At 33.1% G+C, this 22,500-nt stretch overlaps 1 non-coding gene across 1 annotated transcript in view; it reads right to left on the bottom strand.

Moving 5' to 3' along the window:
* Positions 1-193, bottom strand: part of LOC143260841 (small subunit ribosomal RNA) — a 1,921-nt gene extending 1,728 nt beyond the window's left edge. The window contains exon 1 of the ribosomal RNA XR_013035113.1: positions 1-193. This exon is cut by the window's left edge and continues 1,728 nt beyond it. This is a non-coding gene — a ribosomal RNA (small subunit ribosomal RNA).
* Positions 194-22,500: the final 22,307 nt, after the last annotated feature.

The following is a 22,500-nucleotide window of genomic DNA, read 5'->3' as shown; positions in this document are numbered from 1 at the left end:
TGGTCGGAACTCTGTTTTGCATGTATTAGCTCTAGAATTACCACAGTTATCCAAGTAAATTTTAGTACGATCTAAGAAACCATAACTGATTTAATGAGCCATTCGCGGTTTCACCTTAATACGGCATGTACTGAGACATGCATGGCTTAATCTTTGAGACAAGCATATGACTACTGGCAGGATCAACCAGGGAACTATACAATATGTATATATAAAATGGACAAAATTTAAATCCTTTTCCATCGTCGCCTGTTTCATATATATATGTCAGGTCGACACACCATTTTTCTCTTTCAAATATGTACAAGTTTTGCCACATTCCGCGCTTGTAACATATCTTCTTTAACGCTCAATTTCTTTCATTTTTCTACCATACAGATATTACCGTACGCCCAAAAACGTACGTATTATATTTTTGTTCTATCATAAAATCACATTTTTCTACGTACGCCAGCTTCGTACGTTTCTATCTTTGCCTTCATAAAATCACAAGATAATTTTATCTTCAAGAGTCTCGCTATTAACATCTTGTAAGATAAATGTACGTCCCAGCTAAAACGTACAAATACTTCAAGTTAAGTAATAATATATCATCGCTATTGACAAATTTTTAAGATCCAAGACACAGTTCTCTCTATATGTTTTAATATTTTTTATGTACTCAAATATATTCAAAGGAAAAAGTACATGGGTGATGCCATAGTCGTGGAAGCGCGTACGCTCACGCTGATCTTCTGACCGCCGGAAGCACGAAACCTCTGATCTGGGCAAAATCGGCAAGCCGAGGAAGAACGGACAGGACACATGCTGGACTGGCGAGAAAGCGTGTTCTTCCGCTCGCGCTAGGCATTTCGATTTCTGACACCTCTTGATTTAAAAAATCAGTTTTTTGATAGTTTTCTCTCTCCACTGGGCTATTCATTTTAGCCACAGTTTTCAATTGGTACGATTTGCTTCCAAATCTTACAGATGCATTTTAAAAAATTTTTCCATCGCTCGGACAGAAGAGTCGATTGCTCAGTGAGTACGAGTATACATACAAAGTGCATACGGGTAACCAACCCCGTAGGGCTTGCCACATATGGGCCATTCGGTCAAAGACACCGACCCGTGGCCACGCTGTGTGGAGAAAAGTCCGTAACGTAAACGGCACGAAACAGTCAGGACCGAAGCCCCGAAGGAGCTCTGAGACAGCTTCTCGACCGAGATCGTAGAATTGGCCCAAAACCCGCTCTGCTCCGTCCGCCTCGCACGGACCGTGTATCTCTTATAGATACCGAACGGCCGGCAAGGACGCCGGCGCCGCCGGCCGAATAGCACGCGCGCTTATGAGTGTAAACCGCCGCGGCAACAGACCGCCCGGCCGTGCTGTTGTAACATAGCGCGTGAACGAACGAAAAAATTTTTTATAGTAAACATTAAAATAAATTACACTACCGTAAACTAGACAAAAAATTACACATTTTTTCCCAATATGAAAATTTTCACAAACTTTTTAAAGTCCCATCGCATCGAGTAAACTTTTTTAATAACGCGTCCGCACGATTCTAAATGCTTAATCCATATGTGAAATCGTTCACTGATCACGAATATCGTATTTAAAAAAATTACAAAAATTTATTTTTCAAAATAATCAAAAAAAACCGAAAAATCACAAGAGTAAAGTACCATTATTTTAAACAACATGTCGTTCTAAATGCTTAATCCCTATGTAAAAAAGTTATTTAAGCAAGAATATGTAATTGAAAAAAATTAGAAAAATTTATTTTAGCCGTAAATCGAAAATAATGGGGACACCGGAGCTGTTCGAAGCGCCGAGACGCGCCGCGTACGGCCGAATATTTTCTAAGTCCCAACGTACCGATCAAGAGTAAAGTACCATTTTCCTACATTAGATTTCGTTCTAAATGCTTAATCCCTATGTAAAAACGTTAGTTAAGCAAGAATATCGTATTTTTAAAAAAATCTAATGATACGATTTTCCAGAAAATTGAAAAAACCGAAAAATGTCAAGAGTAAAGTGCCATTTTCTGACATTAGATTTCGTTCTAAATGCTTAATCCCTATGTAGAAACGTTAGTTAAGCAAGAATATCGTATTTTTAAAAAAATCTAATGATAGGATTTTTCAGAAAATTGAAAAAACCGTAAAATGTCAAGAGTAAAGTGCCCTTATTTTAAACAATGTATCGTTCTAAATGCTTAATCCCTATGTAAAAAAGTTATTTTAGCAGGAATATGTTATTGAAAAAAATTAGAAAAATTTATTTTAGCCGTAAATCGAAAATAATGGGGACACCGGAGCTGTTCGAAGCGCCGAGCGCGCCGCGTACGCCCGAATATTTTCAAAGTCCCAACGTACCGATCAAGAGTAAAGTACCATTTTCCTACATTAGATTTCGTTCTAAATGCTTAATCCCTATGTAAAAACGTTAGTTAAGCAAGAATATCGTATTTTAAAAAAAATCTAATGATAGGATTTTCCAGAAAATTGAAAAAACCGAAAAATGTCAAGAGTAAAGTGCCATTTTCTGACATTAGATTTCGTTCTAAATGCTTAATCCCTATGTAGAAAGGTTAGTTAAGCAAGATTATCGTATTTTTAAAAAAATCTAATGATAGGATTTTTCAGAAAATTGAAAAAACCGTAAAATGTCAAGAGTAAAGTGCCCTTATTTTAAACATTATATCGTTCTAAATGCTTAATCCCTATGTAAAAAAGTTATCTAAGCAAGAATATGTTATTGAATAAAATGAGAAAAATTTATTTTAGCCGTAAATCGAAAATAATGGGTCGAGCGAATCGGTCGATTGCGCCGAGACGCGCTATGATGCAACAGACGAGCGATTGGAACGCCCGAATATTTTCAAAGTCCCAACGTACCGATCAAGAGTAAAGTACCATTTTCCTACATTAGATTTCGTTCTAAATGCTTAATCCCTATGTAAAAACGTTAGTTAAGCAAGAATATCGTATTTTTAAAAAAATCTAATGATAGGATTTTCCAGAAAATTGAAAAAACCGAAAAATGTCAAGAGTAAAGTGCCATTTTCTGACATTAGATTTCGTTCTAAATGCTTAATCCCTATGTAGAAACGTTAGTTAAGCAAGAATATCGTATTTTTAAAAAAATCTAATGATAGGATTTTTCAGAAAATTGAAAAAACCGTAAAATGTCAAGAGTAAAGTGCCCTTACTTTAAACAATGCATCGTTCTAAATGCTTAATCCCTATGTAAAAAAGTTATTTAAGCAGGAATATGTTATTGAAAAAAATTAGAAAAATTTATTTTAGCCGTAAATCGAAAATAATGGATCGAGCGAATCGGTCGATTGCGCCGAGACGCGCTATGATGCAACAGACGAGCGATTGGAACCCCCGAATATTTTCAAAGTCCCAACGTACCGATCAAGAGTAAAGTACCATTTTCCTACATTAGATTTCGTTCTAAATGCTTAATCCCTATGTAAAAACGTTAGTTAAGCAAGAATATCGTATTTTAAAAAAAATCTAATGATAGGATTTTCCAGAAAATTGAAAAAACCGAAAAATGTCAAGAGTAAAGTGCCATTTTCTGACATTAGATTTCGTTCTAAATGCTTAATCCCTATGTAGAAAGGTTAGTTAAGCAAGATTATCGTATTTTTAAAAAAATCTAATGATAGGATTTTTCAGAAAATTGAAAAAACCGTAAAATGTCAAGAGTAAAGTGCCCTTATTTTAAACATTATATCGTTCTAAATGCTTAATCCCTATGTAAAAAAGTTATCTAAGCAAGAATATGTTATTGAATAAAATGAGAAAAATTTATTTTAGCCGTAAATCGAAAATAATGGGTCGAGCGAATCGGTCGATTGCGCCGAGACGCGCTATGATGCAACAGACGAGCGATTGGAACGCCCGAATATTTTCAAAGTCCCAACGTACCGATCAAGAGTAAAGTACCATTTTCCTACATTAGATTTCGTTCTAAATGCTTAATCCCTATGTAAAAACGTTAGTTAAGCAAGAATATCGTATTTTTAAAAAAATCTAATGATAGGATTTTCCAGAAAATTGAAAAAACCGAAAAATGTCAAGAGTAAAGTGCCATTTTCTGACATTAGATTTCGTTCTAAATGCTTAATCCCTATGTAGAAACGTTAGTTAAGCAAGAATATCGTATTTTTAAAAAAATCTAATGATAGGATTTTTCAGAAAATTGAAAAAACCGTAAAATGTCAAGAGTAAAGTGCCCTTACTTTAAACAATGCATCGTTCTAAATGCTTAATCCCTATGTAAAAAAGTTATTTAAGCAGGAATATGTTATTGAAAAAAATTAGAAAAATTTATTTTAGCCGTAAATCGAAAATAATGGATCGAGCGAATCGGTCGATTGCGCCGAGACGCGCTATGATGCAACAGACGAGCGATTGGAACCCCCGAATATTTTCAAAGTCCCAACGTACCGATCAAGAGTAAAGTACCATTTTCCTACATTAGATTTCGTTCTAAATGCTTAATCCCTATGTAAAAACGTTAGTTAAGCAAGAATATCGTATTTTAAAAAAAATCTAATGATAGGATTTTCCAGAAAAATGAAAAAACCGAAAAATGTCAAGAGTAAAGTGCCATTTTCTGACATTAGATTTCGTTCTAAATGCTTAATCCCTATGTAGAAACGTTAGTTAAGCAAGAATATCGTATTTTTAAAAAAATCTAATGATAGGATTTTTCAGAAAATTGAAAAAACCGTAAAATGTCAAGAGTAAAGTGCCCTTATTTTAAACAATGTATCGTTCTAAATGCTTAATCCCTATGTAAAAAAGTTATTTTAGCAGGAATATGTTATTGAAAAAAATTAGAAAAATTTATTTTAGCCGTAAATCGAAAATAATGGGGACACCGGAGCTGTTCGAAGCGCCGAGCGCGCCGCGTACGCCCGAATATTTTCAAAGTCCCAACGTACCGATCAAGAGTAAAGTACCATTTTCCTACATTAGATTTCGTTCTAAATGCTTAATCCCTATGTAAAAACGTTAGTTAAGCAAGAATATCGTATTTTAAAAAAAATCTAATGATAGGATTTTCCAGAAAATTGAAAAAACCGAAAAATGTCAAGAGTAAAGTGCCATTTTCTGACATTAGATTTCGTTCTAAATGCTTAATCCCTATGTAGAAAGGTTAGTTAAGCAAGATTATCGTATTTTTAAAAAAATCTAATGATAGGATTTTTCAGAAAATTGAAAAAACCGTAAAATGTCAAGAGTAAAGTGCCCTTATTTTAAACATTATATCGTTCTAAATGCTTAATCCCTATGTAAAAAAGTTATCTAAGCAAGAATATGTTATTGAATAAAATGAGAAAAATTTATTTTAGCCGTAAATCGAAAATAATGGGTCGAGCGAATCGGTCGATTGCGCCGAGACGCGCTATGATGCAACAGACGAGCGATTGGAACGCCCGAATATTTTCAAAGTCCCAACGTACCGATCAAGAGTAAAGTACCATTTTCCTACATTAGATTTCGTTCTAAATGCTTAATCCCTATGTAAAAACGTTAGTTAAGCAAGAATATCGTATTTTTAAAAAAATCTAATGATAGGATTTTCCAGAAAATTGAAAAAACCGAAAAATGTCAAGAGTAAAGTGCCATTTTCTGACATTAGATTTCGTTCTAAATGCTTAATCCCTATGTAGAAACGTTAGTTAAGCAAGAATATCGTATTTTTAAAAAAATCTAATGATAGGATTTTTCAGAAAATTGAAAAAACCGTAAAATGTCAAGAGTAAAGTGCCCTTACTTTAAACAATGCATCGTTCTAAATGCTTAATCCCTATGTAAAAAAGTTATTTAAGCAGGAATATGTTATTGAAAAAAATTAGAAAAATTTATTTTAGCCGTAAATCGAAAATAATGGATCGAGCGAATCGGTCGATTGCGCCGAGACGCGCTATGATGCAACAGACGAGCGATTGGAACCCCCGAATATTTTCAAAGTCCCAACGTACCGATCAAGAGTAAAGTACCATTTTCCTACATTAGATTTCGTTCTAAATGCTTAATCCCTATGTAAAAACGTTAGTTAAGCAAGAATATCGTATTTTAAAAAAAATCTAATGATAGGATTTTCCAGAAAAATGAAAAAACCGAAAAATGTCAAGAGTAAAGTGCCATTTTCTGACATTAGATTTCGTTCTAAATGCTTAATCCCTATGTAGAAACGTTAGTTAAGCAAGAATATCGTATTTTTAAAAAAATCTAATGATAGGATTTTTCAGAAAATTGAAAAAACCGTAAAATGTCAAGAGTAAAGTGCCCTTATTTTAAACAATGTATCGTTCTAAATGCTTAATCCCTATGTAAAAAAGTTATTTTAGCAGGAATATGTTATTGAAAAAAATTAGAAAAATTTATTTTAGCCGTAAATCGAAAATAATGGGGACACCGGAGCTGTTCGAAGCGCCGAGCGCGCCGCGTACGCCCGAATATTTTCAAAGTCCCAACGTACCGATCAAGAGTAAAGTACCATTTTCCTACATTAGATTTCGTTCTAAATGCTTAATCCCTATGTAAAAACGTTAGTTAAGCAAGAATATCGTATTTTAAAAAAAATCTAATGATAGGATTTTCCAGAAAATTGAAAAAACCGAAAAATGTCAAGAGTAAAGTGCCATTTTCTGACATTAGATTTCGTTCTAAATGCTTAATCCCTATGTAGAAAGGTTAGTTAAGCAAGATTATCGTATTTTTAAAAAAATCTAATGATAGGATTTTTCAGAAAATTGAAAAAACCGTAAAATGTCAAGAGTAAAGTGCCCTTATTTTAAACATTATATCGTTCTAAATGCTTAATCCCTATGTAAAAAAGTTATCTAAGCAAGAATATGTTATTGAATAAAATGAGAAAAATTTATTTTAGCCGTAAATCGAAAATAATGGGTCGAGCGAATCGGTCGATTGCGCCGAGACGCGCTATGATGCAACAGACGAGCGATTGGAACGCCCGAATATTTTCAAAGTCCCAACGTACCGATCAAGAGTAAAGTACCATTTTCCTACATTAGATTTCGTTCTAAATGCTTAATCCCTATGTAAAAACGTTAGTTAAGCAAGAATATCGTATTTTTAAAAAAATCTAATGATAGGATTTTCCAGAAAATTGAAAAAACCGAAAAATGTCAAGAGTAAAGTGCCATTTTCTGACATTAGATTTCGTTCTAAATGCTTAATCCCTATGTAGAAACGTTAGTTAAGCAAGAATATCGTATTTTTAAAAAAATCTAATGATAGGATTTTTCAGAAAATTGAAAAAACCGTAAAATGTCAAGAGTAAAGTGCCCTTACTTTAAACAATGCATCGTTCTAAATGCTTAATCCCTATGTAAAAAAGTTATTTAAGCAGGAATATGTTATTGAAAAAAATTAGAAAAATTTATTTTAGCCGTAAATCGAAAATAATGGATCGAGCGAATCGGTCGATTGCGCCGAGACGCGCTATGATGCAACAGACGAGCGATTGGAACCCCCGAATATTTTCAAAGTCCCAACGTACCGATCAAGAGTAAAGTACCATTTTCCTACATTAGATTTCGTTCTAAATGCTTAATCCCTATGTAAAAACGTTAGTTAAGCAAGAATATCGTATTTTTAAAAAAATCTAATGATACGATTTTCCAGAAAATTGAAAAAACCGAAAAATGTCAAGAGTAAAGTGCCATTTTCTGACATTAGATTTCGTTCTAAATGCTTAATCCCTATGTAGAAACGTTAGTTAAGCAAGAATATCGTATTTTTAAAAAAATCTAATGATAGGATTTTTCAGAAAATTGAAAAAACCGTAAAATGTCAAGAGTAAAGTGCCCTTACTTTAAACAATGTATCGTTCTAAATGCTTAATCCCTATGTAAAAAAGTTATTTAAGCAGGAATATGTTATTGAAAAAAATTAGAAAAATTTATTTTAGCCGTAAATCGAAAATAATGGATCGAGCGAATCGGTCGATTGCGCCGAGACGCGCTATGATGCAACAGACGAGCGATTGGAACCCCCGAATATTTTCAAAGTCCCAACGTACCGATCAAGAGTAAAGTACCATTTTCCTACATTAGATTTCGTTCTAAATGCTTAATCCCTATGTAAAAACGTTAGTTAAGCAAGAATATCGTATTTTTAAAAAAATCTAATGATACGATTTTCCAGAAAATTGAAAAAACCGAAAAATGTCAAGAGTAAAGTGCCATTTTCTGACATTAGATTTCGTTCTAAATGCTTAATCCCTATGTAGAAACGTTAGTTAAGCAAGAATATCGTATTTTTAAAAAAATCTAATGATAGGATTTTTCAGAAAATTGAAAAAACCGTAAAATGTCAAGAGTAAAGTGCCCTTACTTTAAACAATGTATCGTTCTAAATGCTTAATCCCTATGTAAAAAAGTTATTTAAGCAGGAATATGTTATTGAAAAAAATTAGAAAAATTTATTTTAGCCGTAAATCGAAAATAATGGGGACACCGGAGCTGTTCGAAGCGCCGAGCGCGCCGCGTACGCCCGAATATTTTCAAAGTCCCAACGTACCGATCAAGAGTAAAGTACCATTTTCCTACATTAGATTTCGTTCTAAATGCTTAATCCCTATGTAAAAACGTTAGTTAAGCAAGAATATCGTATTTTTAAAAAAATCTAATGATAGGATTTTCCAGAAAATTGAAAAAACCGAAAAATGTCAAGAGTAAAGTGCCATTTTCTGACATTAGATTTCGTTCTAAATGCTTAATCCCTATGTAGAAACGTTAGTTAAGCAAGAATATCGTATTTTTAAAAAAATCTAATGATAGGATTTTTCAGAAGATTGAAAAAACCGTAAAATGTCAAGAGTAAAGTGCCCTTATTTTAAACAATGTATCGTTCTAAATGCTTAATCCCTATGTAAAAAAGTTATTTAAGCAGGAATATGTTATTGAAAAAAATTAGAAAAATTTATTTTAGCCGTAAATCGAAAATAATGGATCGAGCGAATCGGTCGATTGCGCCGAGACGCGCTATGATGCAACAGACGAGCGATTGGAACGCCCGAATATTTTCAAAGTCCCAACGTACCGATCAAGAGTAAAGTACCATTTTCCTACATTAGATTTCGTTCTAAATGCTTAATCCCTATGTAAAAACGTTAGTTAAGCAAGAATATCGTATTTTAAAAAAAATCTAATGATAGGATTTTCCAGAAAAATGAAAAAACCGAAAAATGTCAAGAGTAAAGTGCCATTTTCTGACATTAGATTTCGTTCTAAATGCTTAATCCCTATGTAGAAACGTTAGTTAAGCAAGAATATCGTATTTTTAAAAAAATCTAATGATAGGATTTTTCAGAAAATTGAAAAAACCGTAAAATGTCAAGAGTAAAGTGCCCTTATTTTAAACAATGTATCGTTCTAAATGCTTAATCCCTATGTAAAAAAGTTATTTAAGCAGGAATATGTTATTGAAAAAAATTAGAAAAATTTATTTTAGCCGTAAATCGAAAATAATGGATCGAGCGAATCGGTCGATTGCGCCGAGACGCGCTATGATGCAACAGACGAGCGATTGGAACGCCCGAATATTTTCAAAGTCCCAACGTACCGATCAAGAGTAAAGTACCATTTTCCTACATTAGATTTCGTTCTAAATGCTTAATCCCTATGTAAAAACGTTAGTTAAGCAAGAATATCGTATTTTAAAAAAAATCTAATGATAGGATTTTCCAGAAAATTGAAAAAACCGAAAAATGTCAAGAGTAAAGTGCCATTTTCTGACATTAGATTTCGTTCTAAATGCTTAATCCCTATGTAGAAACGTTAGTTAAGCAAGAATATCGTATTTTTAAAAAAATCTAATGATAGGATTTTTCAGAAAATTGAAAAAACCGTAAAATGTCAAGAGTAAAGTGCCCTTATTTTAAACAATGTATCGTTCTAAATGCTTAATCCCTATGTAAAAAAGTTATTTAAGCAGGAATATGTTATTGAAAAAAATTAGAAAAATTTATTTTAGCCGTAAATCGAAAATAATGGATCGAGCGAATCGCTCGATTGCGCCGAGACGCGCTATGATGCAACAGACGAGCGATTGGAACGCCCGAATATTTTCAAAGTCCCAACGTACCGATCAAGAGTAAAGTACCATTTTCCTACATTAGATTTCGTTCTAAATGCTTAATCCCTATGTAGAAACGTTAGTTAAGCAAGAATATCGTATTTTTAAAAAAATCTAATGATAGGATTTTCCAGAAAATTGAAAAAACCGAAAAATGTCAAGAGTAAAGTGCCATTTTCTGACATTAGATTTCGTTCTAAATGCTTAATCCCTATGTAGAAACGTTAGTTAAGCAAGAATATCGTATTTTTAAAAAAATCTAATGATAGGATTTTTCAGAAAATTGAAAAAACCGTAAAATGTCAAGAGTAAAGTGCCCTTATTTTAAACAATGTATCGTTCTAAATGCTTAATCCCTATGTAAAAAAGTTATTTAAGCAGGAATATGTTATTGAAAAAAATTAGAAAAATTTATTTTAGCCGTAAATCGAAAATAATGGATCGAGCGAATCGGTCGATTGCGCCGAGACGCGCTATGATGCAACAGACGAGCGATTGGAACCCCCGAATATTTTCAAAGTCCCAACGTACCGATCAAGAGTAAAGTACCATTTTCCTACATTAGATTTCGTTCTAAATGCTTAATCCCTATGTAAAAACGTTAGTTAAGCAAGAATATCGTATTTTAAAAAAAATCTAATGATAGGATTTTCCAGAAAAATGAAAAAACCGAAAAATGTCAAGAGTAAAGTGCCATTTTCTGACATTAGATTTCGTTCTAAATGCTTAATCCCTATGTAGAAACGTTAGTTAAGCAAGAATATCGTATTTTTAAAAAAATCTAATGATAGGATTTTTCAGAAAATTGAAAAAACCGTAAAATGTCAAGAGTAAAGTGCCCTTATTTTAAACAATGTATCGTTCTAAATGCTTAATCCCTATGTAAAAAAGTTATTTAAGCAGGAATATGTTATTGAAAAAAATTAGAAAAATTTATTTTAGCCGTAAATCGAAAATAATGGATCGAGCGAATCGCTCGATTGCGCCGAGACGCGCTATGATGCAACAGACGAGCGATTGGAACGCCCGAATATTTTCAAAGTCCCAACGTACCGATCAAGAGTAAAGTACCATTTTCCTACATTAGATTTCGTTCTAAATGCTTAATCCCTATGTAGAAACGTTAGTTAAGCAAGAATATCGTATTTTTAAAAAAATCTAATGATAGGATTTTCCAGAAAATTGAAAAAACCGAAAAATGTCAAGAGTAAAGTGCCATTTTCTGACATTAGATTTCGTTCTAAATGCTTAATCCCTATGTAGAAACGTTAGTTAAGCAAGAATATCGTATTTTTAAAAAAATCTAATGATAGGATTTTTCAGAAGATTGAAAAAACCGTAAAATGTCAAGAGTAAAGTGCCCTTATTTTAAACAATGTATCGTTCTAAATGCTTAATCCCTATGTAAAAAAGTTATTTAAGCAGGAATATGTTATTGAAAAAAATTAGAAAAATTTATTTTAGCCGTAAATCGAAAATAATGGATCGAGCGAATCGGTCGATTGCGCCGAGACGCGCTATGATGCAACAGACGAGCGATTGGAACGCCCGAATATTTTCAAAGTCCCAACGTACCGATCAAGAGTAAAGTACCATTTTCCTACATTAGATTTCGTTCTAAATGCTTAATCCCTATGTAAAAACGTTAGTTAAGCAAGAATATCGTATTTTTAAAAAAATCTAATGATAGGATTTTCCAGAAAATTGAAAAAACCGAAAAATGTCAAGAGTAAAGTGCCCTTATTTTAAACATTATATCGTTCTAAATGCTTAATCCCTATGTAAAAAAGTTATCTAAGCAAGAATATGTTATTGAATAAAATGAGAAAAATTTATTTTAGCCGTAAATCGAAAATAATGGGTCGAGCGAATCGCTCGATTGCGCCGAGACGCGCTATGATGCAACAGACGAGCGATTGGAACGCCCGAATATTTTCAAAGTCCCAACGTACCGATCAAGAGTAAAGTACCATTTTCCTACATTAGATTTCGTTCTAAATGCTTAATCCCTATGTAGAAACGTTAGTTAAGCAAGAATATCGTATTTTTAAAAAAATCTAATGATAGGATTTTCCAGAAAATTGAAAAAACCGAAAAATGTCAAGAGTAAAGTGCCATTTTCTGACATTAGATTTCGTTCTAAATGCTTAATCCCTATGTAGAAACGTTAGTTAAGCAAGAATATCGTATTTTTAAAAAAATCTAATGATAGGATTTTTCAGAAAATTGAAAAAACCGTAAAATGTCAAGAGTAAAGTGCCCTTATTTTAAACATTATATCGTTCTAAATGCTTAATCCCTATGTAAAAAAGTTATCTAAGCAAGAATATGTTATTGAATAAAATGAGAAAAATTTATTTTAGCCGTAAATCGAAAATAATGGGTCGAGCGAATCGCTCGATTGCGCCGAGACGCGCTATGATGCAACAGACGAGCGATTGGAACGCCCGAATATTTTCAAAGTCCCAACGTACCGATCAAGAGTAAAGTACCATTTTCCTACATTAGATTTCGTTCTAAATGCTTAATCCCTATGTAAAAACGTTAGTTAAGCAAGAATATCGTATTTTTAAAAAAATCTAATGATAGGATTTTCCAGAAAATTGAAAAAACCGAAAAATGTCAAGAGTAAAGTGCCATTTTCTGACATTAGATTTCGTTCTAAATGCTTAATCCCTATGTAGAAACGTTAGTTAAGCAAGAATATCGTATTTTTAAAAAAATCTAATGATAGGATTTTTCAGAAAATTGAAAAAACCGTAAAATGTCAAGAGTAAAGTGCCCTTACTTTAAACAATGCATCGTTCTAAATGCTTAATCCCTATGTAAAAAAGTTATTTAAGCAGGAATATGTTATTGAAAAAAATTAGAAAAATTTATTTTAGCCGTAAATCGAAAATAATGGGTCGAGCGAATCGCTCGATTGCGCCGAGACGCGCTATGATGCAACAGACGAGCTATTGGAACGCCCGAATATTTTCAAAGTCCCAACGTACCGATCAAGAGTAAAGTACCATTTTCCTACATTAGATTTCGTTCTAAATGCTTAATCCCTATGTAAAAACGTTAGTTAAGCAAGAATATCGTATTTTTAAAAAAATCTAATGATAGGATTTTCCAGAAAATTGAAAAAACCGAAAAATGTCAAGAGTAAAGTGCCATTTTCTGACATTAGATTTCGTTCTAAATGCTTAATCCCTATGTAGAAACGTTAGTTAAGGAAGAATATCGTATTTTTAAAAAAATCTAATGATAGGATTTTTCAGAAGATTGAAAAAACCGTAAAATGTCAAGAGTAAAGTGCCCTTATTTTAAACAATGTATCGTTCTAAATGCTTAATCCCTATGTAAAAAAGTTATTTAAGCAGGAATATGTTATTGAAAAAAATTAGAAAAATTTATTTTAGCCGTAAATCGAAAATAATGGATCGAGCGAATCGGTCGATTGCGCCGAGACGCGCTATGATGCAACAGACGAGCGATTGGAACGCCCGAATATTTTCAAAGTCCCAACGTACCGATCAAGAGTAAAGTACCATTTTCCTACATTAGATTTCGTTCTAAATGCTTAATCCCTATGTAAAAACGTTAGTTAAGCAAGAATATCGTATTTTTAAAAAAATCTAATGATAGGATTTTCCAGAAAATTGAAAAAACCGAAAAATGTCAAGAGTAAAGTGCCATTTTCTGACATTAGATTTCGTTCTAAATGCTTAATCCCTATGTAGAAACGTTAGTTAAGCAAGAATATCGTATTTTTAAAAAAATCTAATGATAGGATTTTTCAGAAAATTGAAAAAACCGTAAAATGTCAAGAGTAAAGTGCCCTTACTTTAAACAATGTATCGTTCTAAATGCTTAATCCCTATGTAAAAAAGTTATTTAAGCAGGAATATGTTATTGAAAAAAATTAGAAAAATTTATTTTAGCCGTAAATCGAAAATAATGGGGACACCGGAGCTGTTCGAAGCGCCGAGCGCGCCGCGTACGCCCGAATATTTTCAAAGTCCCAACGTACCGATCAAGAGTAAAGTACCATTTTCCTACATTAGATTTCGTTCTAAATGCTTAATCCCTATGTAAAAACGTTAGTTAAGCAAGAATATCGTATTTTTAAAAAAATCTAATGATAGGATTTTCCAGAAAATTGAAAAAACCGAAAAATGTCAAGAGTAAAGTGCCCTTATTTTAAACATTATATCGTTCTAAATGCTTAATCCCTATGTAAAAAAGTTATCTAAGCAAGAATATGTTATTGAATAAAATGAGAAAAATTTATTTTAGCCGTAAATCGAAAATAATGGGTCGAGCGAATCGCTCGATTGCGCCGAGACGCGCTATGATGCAACAGACGAGCGATTGGAACGCCCGAATATTTTCAAAGTCCCAACGTACCGATCAAGAGTAAAGTACCATTTTCCTACATTAGATTTCGTTCTAAATGCTTAATCCCTATGTAGAAACGTTAGTTAAGCAAGAATATCGTATTTTTAAAAAAATCTAATGATAGGATTTTCCAGAAAATTGAAAAAACCGAAAAATGTCAAGAGTAAAGTGCCATTTTCTGACATTAGATTTCGTTCTAAATGCTTAATCCCTATGTAGAAACGTTAGTTAAGCAAGAATATCGTATTTTTAAAAAAATCTAATGATAGGATTTTTCAGAAAATTGAAAAAACCGTAAAATGTCAAGAGTAAAGTGCCCTTATTTTAAACATTATATCGTTCTAAATGCTTAATCCCTATGTAAAAAAGTTATCTAAGCAAGAATATGTTATTGAATAAAATGAGAAAAATTTATTTTAGCCGTAAATCGAAAATAATGGGTCGAGCGAATCGCTCGATTGCGCCGAGACGCGCTATGATGCAACAGACGAGCGATTGGAACGCCCGAATATTTTCAAAGTCCCAACGTACCGATCAAGAGTAAAGTACCATTTTCCTACATTAGATTTCGTTCTAAATGCTTAATCCCTATGTAAAAACGTTAGTTAAGCAAGAATATCGTATTTTTAAAAAAATCTAATGATAGGATTTTCCAGAAAATTGAAAAAACCGAAAAATGTCAAGAGTAAAGTGCCATTTTCTGACATTAGATTTCGTTCTAAATGCTTAATCCCTATGTAGAAACGTTAGTTAAGCAAGAATATCGTATTTTTAAAAAAATCTAATGATAGGATTTTTCAGAAAATTGAAAAAACCGTAAAATGTCAAGAGTAAAGTGCCCTTATTTTAAACAATGTATCGTTCTAAATGCTTAATCCCTATGTAAAAAAGTTATTTAAGCAGGAATATGTTATTGAAAAAAATTAGAAAAATTTATTTTAGCCGTAAATCGAAAATAATGGATCGAGCGAATCGCTCGATTGCGCCGAGACGCGCTATGATGCAACAGACGAGCGATTGGAACGCCCGAATATTTTCAAAGTCCCAACGTACCGATCAAGAGTAAAGTACCATTTTCCTACATTAGATTTCGTTCTAAATGCTTAATCCCTATGTAGAAACGTTAGTTAAGCAAGAATATCGTATTTTTAAAAAAATCTAATGATAGGATTTTCCAGAAAATTGAAAAAACCGAAAAATGTCAAGAGTAAAGTGCCATTTTCTGACATTAGATTTCGTTCTAAATGCTTAATCCCTATGTAGAAACGTTAGTTAAGCAAGAATATCGTATTTTTAAAAAAATCTAATGATAGGATTTTTCAGAAGATTGAAAAAACCGTAAAATGTCAAGAGTAAAGTGCCCTTATTTTAAACAATGTATCGTTCTAAATGCTTAATCCCTATGTAAAAAAGTTATTTAAGCAGGAATATGTTATTGAAAAAAATTAGAAAAATTTATTTTAGCCGTAAATCGAAAATAATGGATCGAGCGAATCGGTCGATTGCGCCGAGACGCGCTATGATGCAACAGACGAGCGATTGGAACGCCCGAATATTTTCAAAGTCCCAACGTACCGATCAAGAGTAAAGTACCATTTTCCTACATTAGATTTCGTTCTAAATGCTTAATCCCTATGTAAAAACGTTAGTTAAGCAAGAATATCGTATTTTTAAAAAAATCTAATGATAGGATTTTCCAGAAAATTGAAAAAACCGAAAAATGTCAAGAGTAAAGTGCCCTTCTTTTAAACATTATATCGTTCTAAATGCTTAATCCCTATGTAAAAAAGTTATCTAAGCAAGAATATGTTATTGAATAAAATGAGAAAAATTTATTTTAGCCGTAAATCGAAAATAATGGGTCGAGCGAATCGCTCGATTGCGCCGAGACGCGCTATGATGCAACAGACGAGCGATTGGAACGCCCGAATATTTTCAAAGTCCCAACGTACCGATCAAGAGTAAAGTACCATTTTCCTACATTAGATTTCGTTCTAAATGCTTAATCCCTATGTAGAAACGTTAGTTAAGCAAGAATATCGTATTTTTAAAAAAATCTAATGATAGGATTTTCCAGAAAATTGAAAAAACCGAAAAATGTCAAGAGTAAAGTGCCATTTTCTGACATTAGATTTCGTTCTAAATGCTTAATCCCTATGTAGAAACGTTAGTTAAGCAAGAATATCGTATTTTTAAAAAAATCTAATGATAGGATTTTTCAGAAAATTGAAAAAACCGTAAAATGTCAAGAGTAAAGTGCCCTTATTTTAAACATTATATCGTTCTAAATGCTTAATCCCTATGTAAAAAAGTTATCTAAGCAAGAATATGTTATTGAATAAAATGAGAAAAATTTATTTTAGCCGTAAATCGAAAATAATGGGTCGAGCGAATCGCTCGATTGCGCCGAGACGCGCTATGATGCAACAGACGAGCGATTGGAACGCCCGAATATTTTCAAAGTCCCAACGTACCGATCAAGAGTAAAGTACCATTTTCCTACATTAGATTTCGTTCTAAATGCTTAATCCCTATGTAAAAACGTTAGTTAAGCAAGAATATCGTATTTTTAAAAAAATCTAATGATAGGATTTTCCAGAAAATTGAAAAAACCGAAAAATGTCAAGAGTAAAGTGCCATTTTCTGACATTAGATTTCGTTCTAAATGCTTAATCCCTATGTAGAAACGTTAGTTAAGCAAGAATATCGTATTTTTAAAAAAATCTAATGATAGGATTTTTCAGAAAATTGAAAAAACCGTAAAATGTCAAGAGTAAAGTGCCCTTACTTTAAACAATGCATCGTTCTAAATGCTTAATCCCTATGTAAAAAAGTTATTTAAGCAGGAATATGTTATTGAAAAAAATTAGAAAAATTTATTTTAGCCGTAAATCGAAAATAATGGGTCGAGCGAATCGCTCGATTGCGCCGAGACGCGCTATGATGCAACAGACGAGCTATTGGAACGCCCGAATATTTTCAAAGTCCCAACGTACCGATCAAGAGTAAAGTACCATTTTCCTACATTAGATTTCGTTCTAAATGCTTAATCCCTATGTAAAAACGTTAGTTAAGCAAGAATATCGTATTTTTAAAAAAATCTAATGATAGGATTTTCCAGAAAATTGAAAAAACCGAAAAATGTCAAGAGTAAAGTGCCATTTTCTGACATTAGATTTCGTTCTAAATGCTTAATCCCTATGTAGAAACGTTAGTTAAGGAAGAATATCGTATTTTTAAAAAAATCTAATGATAGGATTTTCCAGAAAATTGAAAAAACCGAAAAATGTCAAGAGTAAAGTGCCATTTTCTGACATTAGATTTCGTTCTAAATGCTTAATCCCTATGTAGAAACGTTAGTTAAGCAAGAATATCGTATTTTTAAAAAAATCTAATGATAGGATTTTTCAGAAAATTGAAAAAACCGTAAAATGTCAAGAGTAAAGTGCCCTTACTTTAAACAATGCATCGTTCTAAATGCTTAATCCCTATGTAAAAAAGTTATTTAAGCAGGAATATGTTATTGAAAAAAATTAGAAAAATTTATTTTAGCCGTAAATCGAAAATAATGGGTCGAGCGAATCGCTCGATTGCGCCGAGACGCGCTATGATGCAACAGACGAGCTATTGGAACGCCCGAATATTTTCAAAGTCCCAACGTACCGATCAAGAGTAAAGTACCATTTTCCTACATTAGATTTCGTTCTAAATGCTTAATCCCTATGTAAAAACGTTAGTTAAGCAAGAATATCGTATTTTTAAAAAAATCTAATGATAGGATTTTCCAGAAAATTGAAAAAACCGAAAAATGTCAAGAGTAAAGTGCCATTTTCTGACATTAGATTTCGTTCTAAATGCTTAATCCCTATGTAGAAACGTTAGTTAAGGAAGAATATCGTATTTTTAAAAAAATCTAATGATAGGATTTTTCAGAAGATTGAAAAAACCGTAAAATGTCAAGAGTAAAGTGCCCTTATTTTAAACAATGTATCGTTCTAAATGCTTAATCCCTATGTAAAAAAGTTATTTAAGCAGGAATATGTTATTGAAAAAAATTAGAAAAATTTATTTTAGCCGTAAATCGAAAATAATGGATCGAGCGAATCGGTCGATTGCGCCGAGACGCGCTATGATGCAACAGACGAGCGATTGGAACGCCCGAATATTTTCAAAGTCCCAACGTACCGATCAAGAGTAAAGTACCATTTTCCTACATTAGATTTCGTTCTAAATGCTTAATCCCTATGTAAAAACGTTAGTTAAGCAAGAATATCGTATTTTTAAAAAAATCTAATGATAGGATTTTCCAGAAAATTGAAAAAACCGAAAAATGTCAAGAGTAAAGTGCCATTTTCTGACATTAGATTTCGTTCTAAATGCTTAATCCCTATGTAGAAACGTTAGTTAAGCAAGAATATCGTATTTTTAAAAAAATCTAATGATAGGATTTTTCAGAAAATTGAAAAAACCGTAAAATGTCAAGAGTAAAGTGCCCTTACTTTAAACAATGTATCGTTCTAAATGCTTAATCCCTATGTAAAAAAGTTATTTAAGCAGGAATATGTTATTGAAAAAAATTAGAAAAATTTATTTTAGCCGTAAATCGAAAATAATGGATCGAGCGAATCGGTCGATTGCGCCGAGACGCGCTATGATGCAACAGACGAGCGATTGGAACGCCCGAATATTTTCAAAGTCCCAACGTACCGATCAAGAGTAAAGTTCCATTTTCCTACATTAGATTTCGTTCTAAATGCTTAATCCCTATGTAGAAACGTTAGTTAAGCAAGAATATCGTATTTTTAAAAAAATCTAATGATAGGATTTTCCAGAAAATTGAAAAAACCGAAAAATGTCAAGAGTAAAGTGCCATTTTCTGACATTAGATTTCGTTCTAAATGCTTAATCCCTATGTAGAAACGTTAGTTAAGCAAGAATATCGTATTTTTAAAAAAATCTAATGATAGGATTTTTCAGAAAATTGAAAAAACCGTAAAATGTCAAGAGTAAAGTGCCCTTATTTTAAACATTATATCGTTCTAAATGCTTAATCCCTATGTAAAAAAGTTATCTAAGCAAGAATATGTTATTGAAAAAAATTAGAAAAATTTATTTTAGCCGTAAATCGAAAAGAAGTCTGTTCGTTTCTCTGTCTCTCTCGCGCGATCGAACTATCGATGTTTCCCGACAAACTATTGGAAGTTTAATTAAACTTTATACATGAAATTACTCGTTTTGATCCCCGCTACACAGCCGTATACTTTTTATAATTTTGTGGAATCGGGAACCTTGAAATATTTAACATAACGCGGATCGACTGTCTCTGTCTCTTTCTAGATCGGAAGAATCGATGTTTCCCGGCAAACTATTGGGAGTTTAATTAAACTTTATACATGAAATTACTCGTTCTGATCCCCGCTACACAGCCGTATACTTTTTATAATTTTGTGGAATCGGGAACCTCGAAATATTTATCATAACGCGGATCGACTGTCTCTGTCTCTTTCTAGATCGGAAGAATCGATGTTTCCCGGCAAACTATTGGGAGTTTAATTAAACTTTATACATGAAATTACTCGTTTTGGTCCCCGCTACACAGCCGTATACTTTTTATAATTTTGTGGAATCGGGAACCTCGAAATATTTATCATAACCCGGATCGACTGTCTCTGTCTCTTTCTAGATCGGAAGAATCGATGTTTCCCGGCAAACTATTGGGAGTTTAATTAAACTTTATACACGAAATTACTCGTTTTGATCCCTGCTACACAGCCGTATACTTTTTATAATTTTGTGGAATCGGGAACCTTGAAATATTTAACATAACGCGGATCGACTGTCTCTGTCTCTTTCTAGATCGGAATAATCGATGTTTCCCGGCAAACTAATGGGATATTAATTAAACTTTATACATGAAATTACTCGTTTTGGTCCCCGCTACACAGCCGTATACTTTTTATAATTTTATGGAATCGGGAACCTTGAAATATTTAACATAACGCGGATCGACTGTCTCTGTCTCTTTCTAGATCGGAATAATCGATGTTTCCCGGCAAACTATTGGGAGATTAATTAAACTTTATACACGAAATTACTCGTTTTGATCCCCGCTACACAGCCGTATGCTTTTTATAATTTTGTGGAATCGGTAACCTGGAGATATTTAACATAACGCGGATCGTCTATCTCTGTCTCTTTCTAGATCGGAATAATCGATGTTTCCCGGCAAAGTAATGGGAGATTAATTAAACTTTATACACGAAATTACTCGTTTTGATCCCCGCTACACAGCCGTATACTTTTTATAATTTTGTGGAATCGGGAACCTTGAAATATTTAACATAACGCGGATCGACTGTCTCTGTCTCTTTCTAGATCGGAAGAATCGATGTTTCCCGGCAAACTATTGGGAGTTTAATTAAACTTTATACATGAAATTACTCGTTTTGGTCCCCGCTACACAGCCGTATACTTTTTATAATTTTGTGGAATCGGGAACCTCGAAATATTTATCATAACGCGGATCGACTGTCTCTGTCTCTTTCTAGATCGGAAGAATCGATGTTTCCCGGCAAACTATTGGGAGTTTAATTAAACTTTATACATGAAATTACTCGTTCTGATCCCCGCTACACAGCCGTATACTTTTTATAATTTTGTGGAATCGGGAACCTTGAAATATTTAACATAACGCGGATCGACTGTCTCTGTCTCTTTCTAGATCGGAATAATCGATGTTTCCCGGCAAACTAATGGGATATTAATTAAACTTTATACACGAAATTACTCGTTTTGATCCCTGCTACACAGCCGTATACTTTTTATAATTTTGTGGAATCGGGAACCTTGAAATATTTAACATAACGCGGATCGACTGTCTCTGTCTCTTTCTAGATCGGAATAATCGATGTTTCCCGGCAAACTAATGGGATATTAATTAAACTTTATACATGAAATTACTCGTTTTGGTCCCCGCTACACAGCCGTATACTTTTTATAATTTTATGGAATCGGGAACCTTGAAATATTTAACATAACGCGGATCGACTGTCTCTGTCTCTTTCTAGATCGGAATAATCGATGTTTCCCGGCAAACTATTGGGAGATTAATTAAACTTTATACACGAAATTACTCGTTTTGATCCCCGCTACACAGCCGTATACTTTTTATAATTTTGTGGAATCGGTAACCTGGAGATATTTAACATAACGCGGATCGTCTATCTCTGTCTCTTTCTAGATCGGAATAATCGATGTTTCCCGGCATAGTAATGGGAGATTAATTAAACTTTATACACGAAATTACTCGTTTTGATCCCCGCTACACAGCCGTATACTTTTTATAATTTTGTGGAATCGGGAACCTTGAAATATTTAACATAACGCGGATCGACTGTCTCTGTCTCTTTCTAGATCGGAATAATCGATGTTTCCCGGCAAACTATTGGGAGTTTAATTAAACTTTATACATGAAATTACTCGTTTTGATCCCCGCTACACAGCCGTATACTTTTTATAATTTTGTGGAATCGGGAACCTTGAGATATTTAACATAACGCGGATCGACTGTCTCTGTCTCTTTCTAGATCGGAATAATCGATGTTTCCCGGCAAACTAATGGGAGTTTAATTAAACTTTATACACGAAATTACTCGTTTTGATCCCCGCTACACAGCCGTATACTTTTTATAATTTTGTGGAATCGGGAACCTTGAGATATTTAACATAACGCGGATCGACTGTCTCTGTCTCTTTCTAGATCGGAATTATCGATGTTTCCCGGAAACTAATGGGATATTAATTAAACTTTATACACGAAATTACTCGTTTTGGTCCCTGCTACACAGCCGTATACTTTTTATAATTTTGTGGAATCGGGAACCTTGAAATATTTAACATAACGCGGATCGACTGTCTCTCTCTCTTTCTAGATCGGAATAATCGATGTTTCCCGGCAAACTATTGGGAGATTAATTAAACTTTATACATGAAATTACT

This window comes from Megalopta genalis, unplaced genomic scaffold, assembly GCF_051020955.1.
Source record: "Megalopta genalis isolate 19385.01 unplaced genomic scaffold, iyMegGena1_principal scaffold0021, whole genome shotgun sequence".
Taxonomy (NCBI): domain Eukaryota; kingdom Metazoa; phylum Arthropoda; class Insecta; order Hymenoptera; family Halictidae; genus Megalopta; species Megalopta genalis.
Note: the sequence above shows the minus strand (reverse complement) of the source record. Positions and strands in the feature narration are given on the sequence as shown.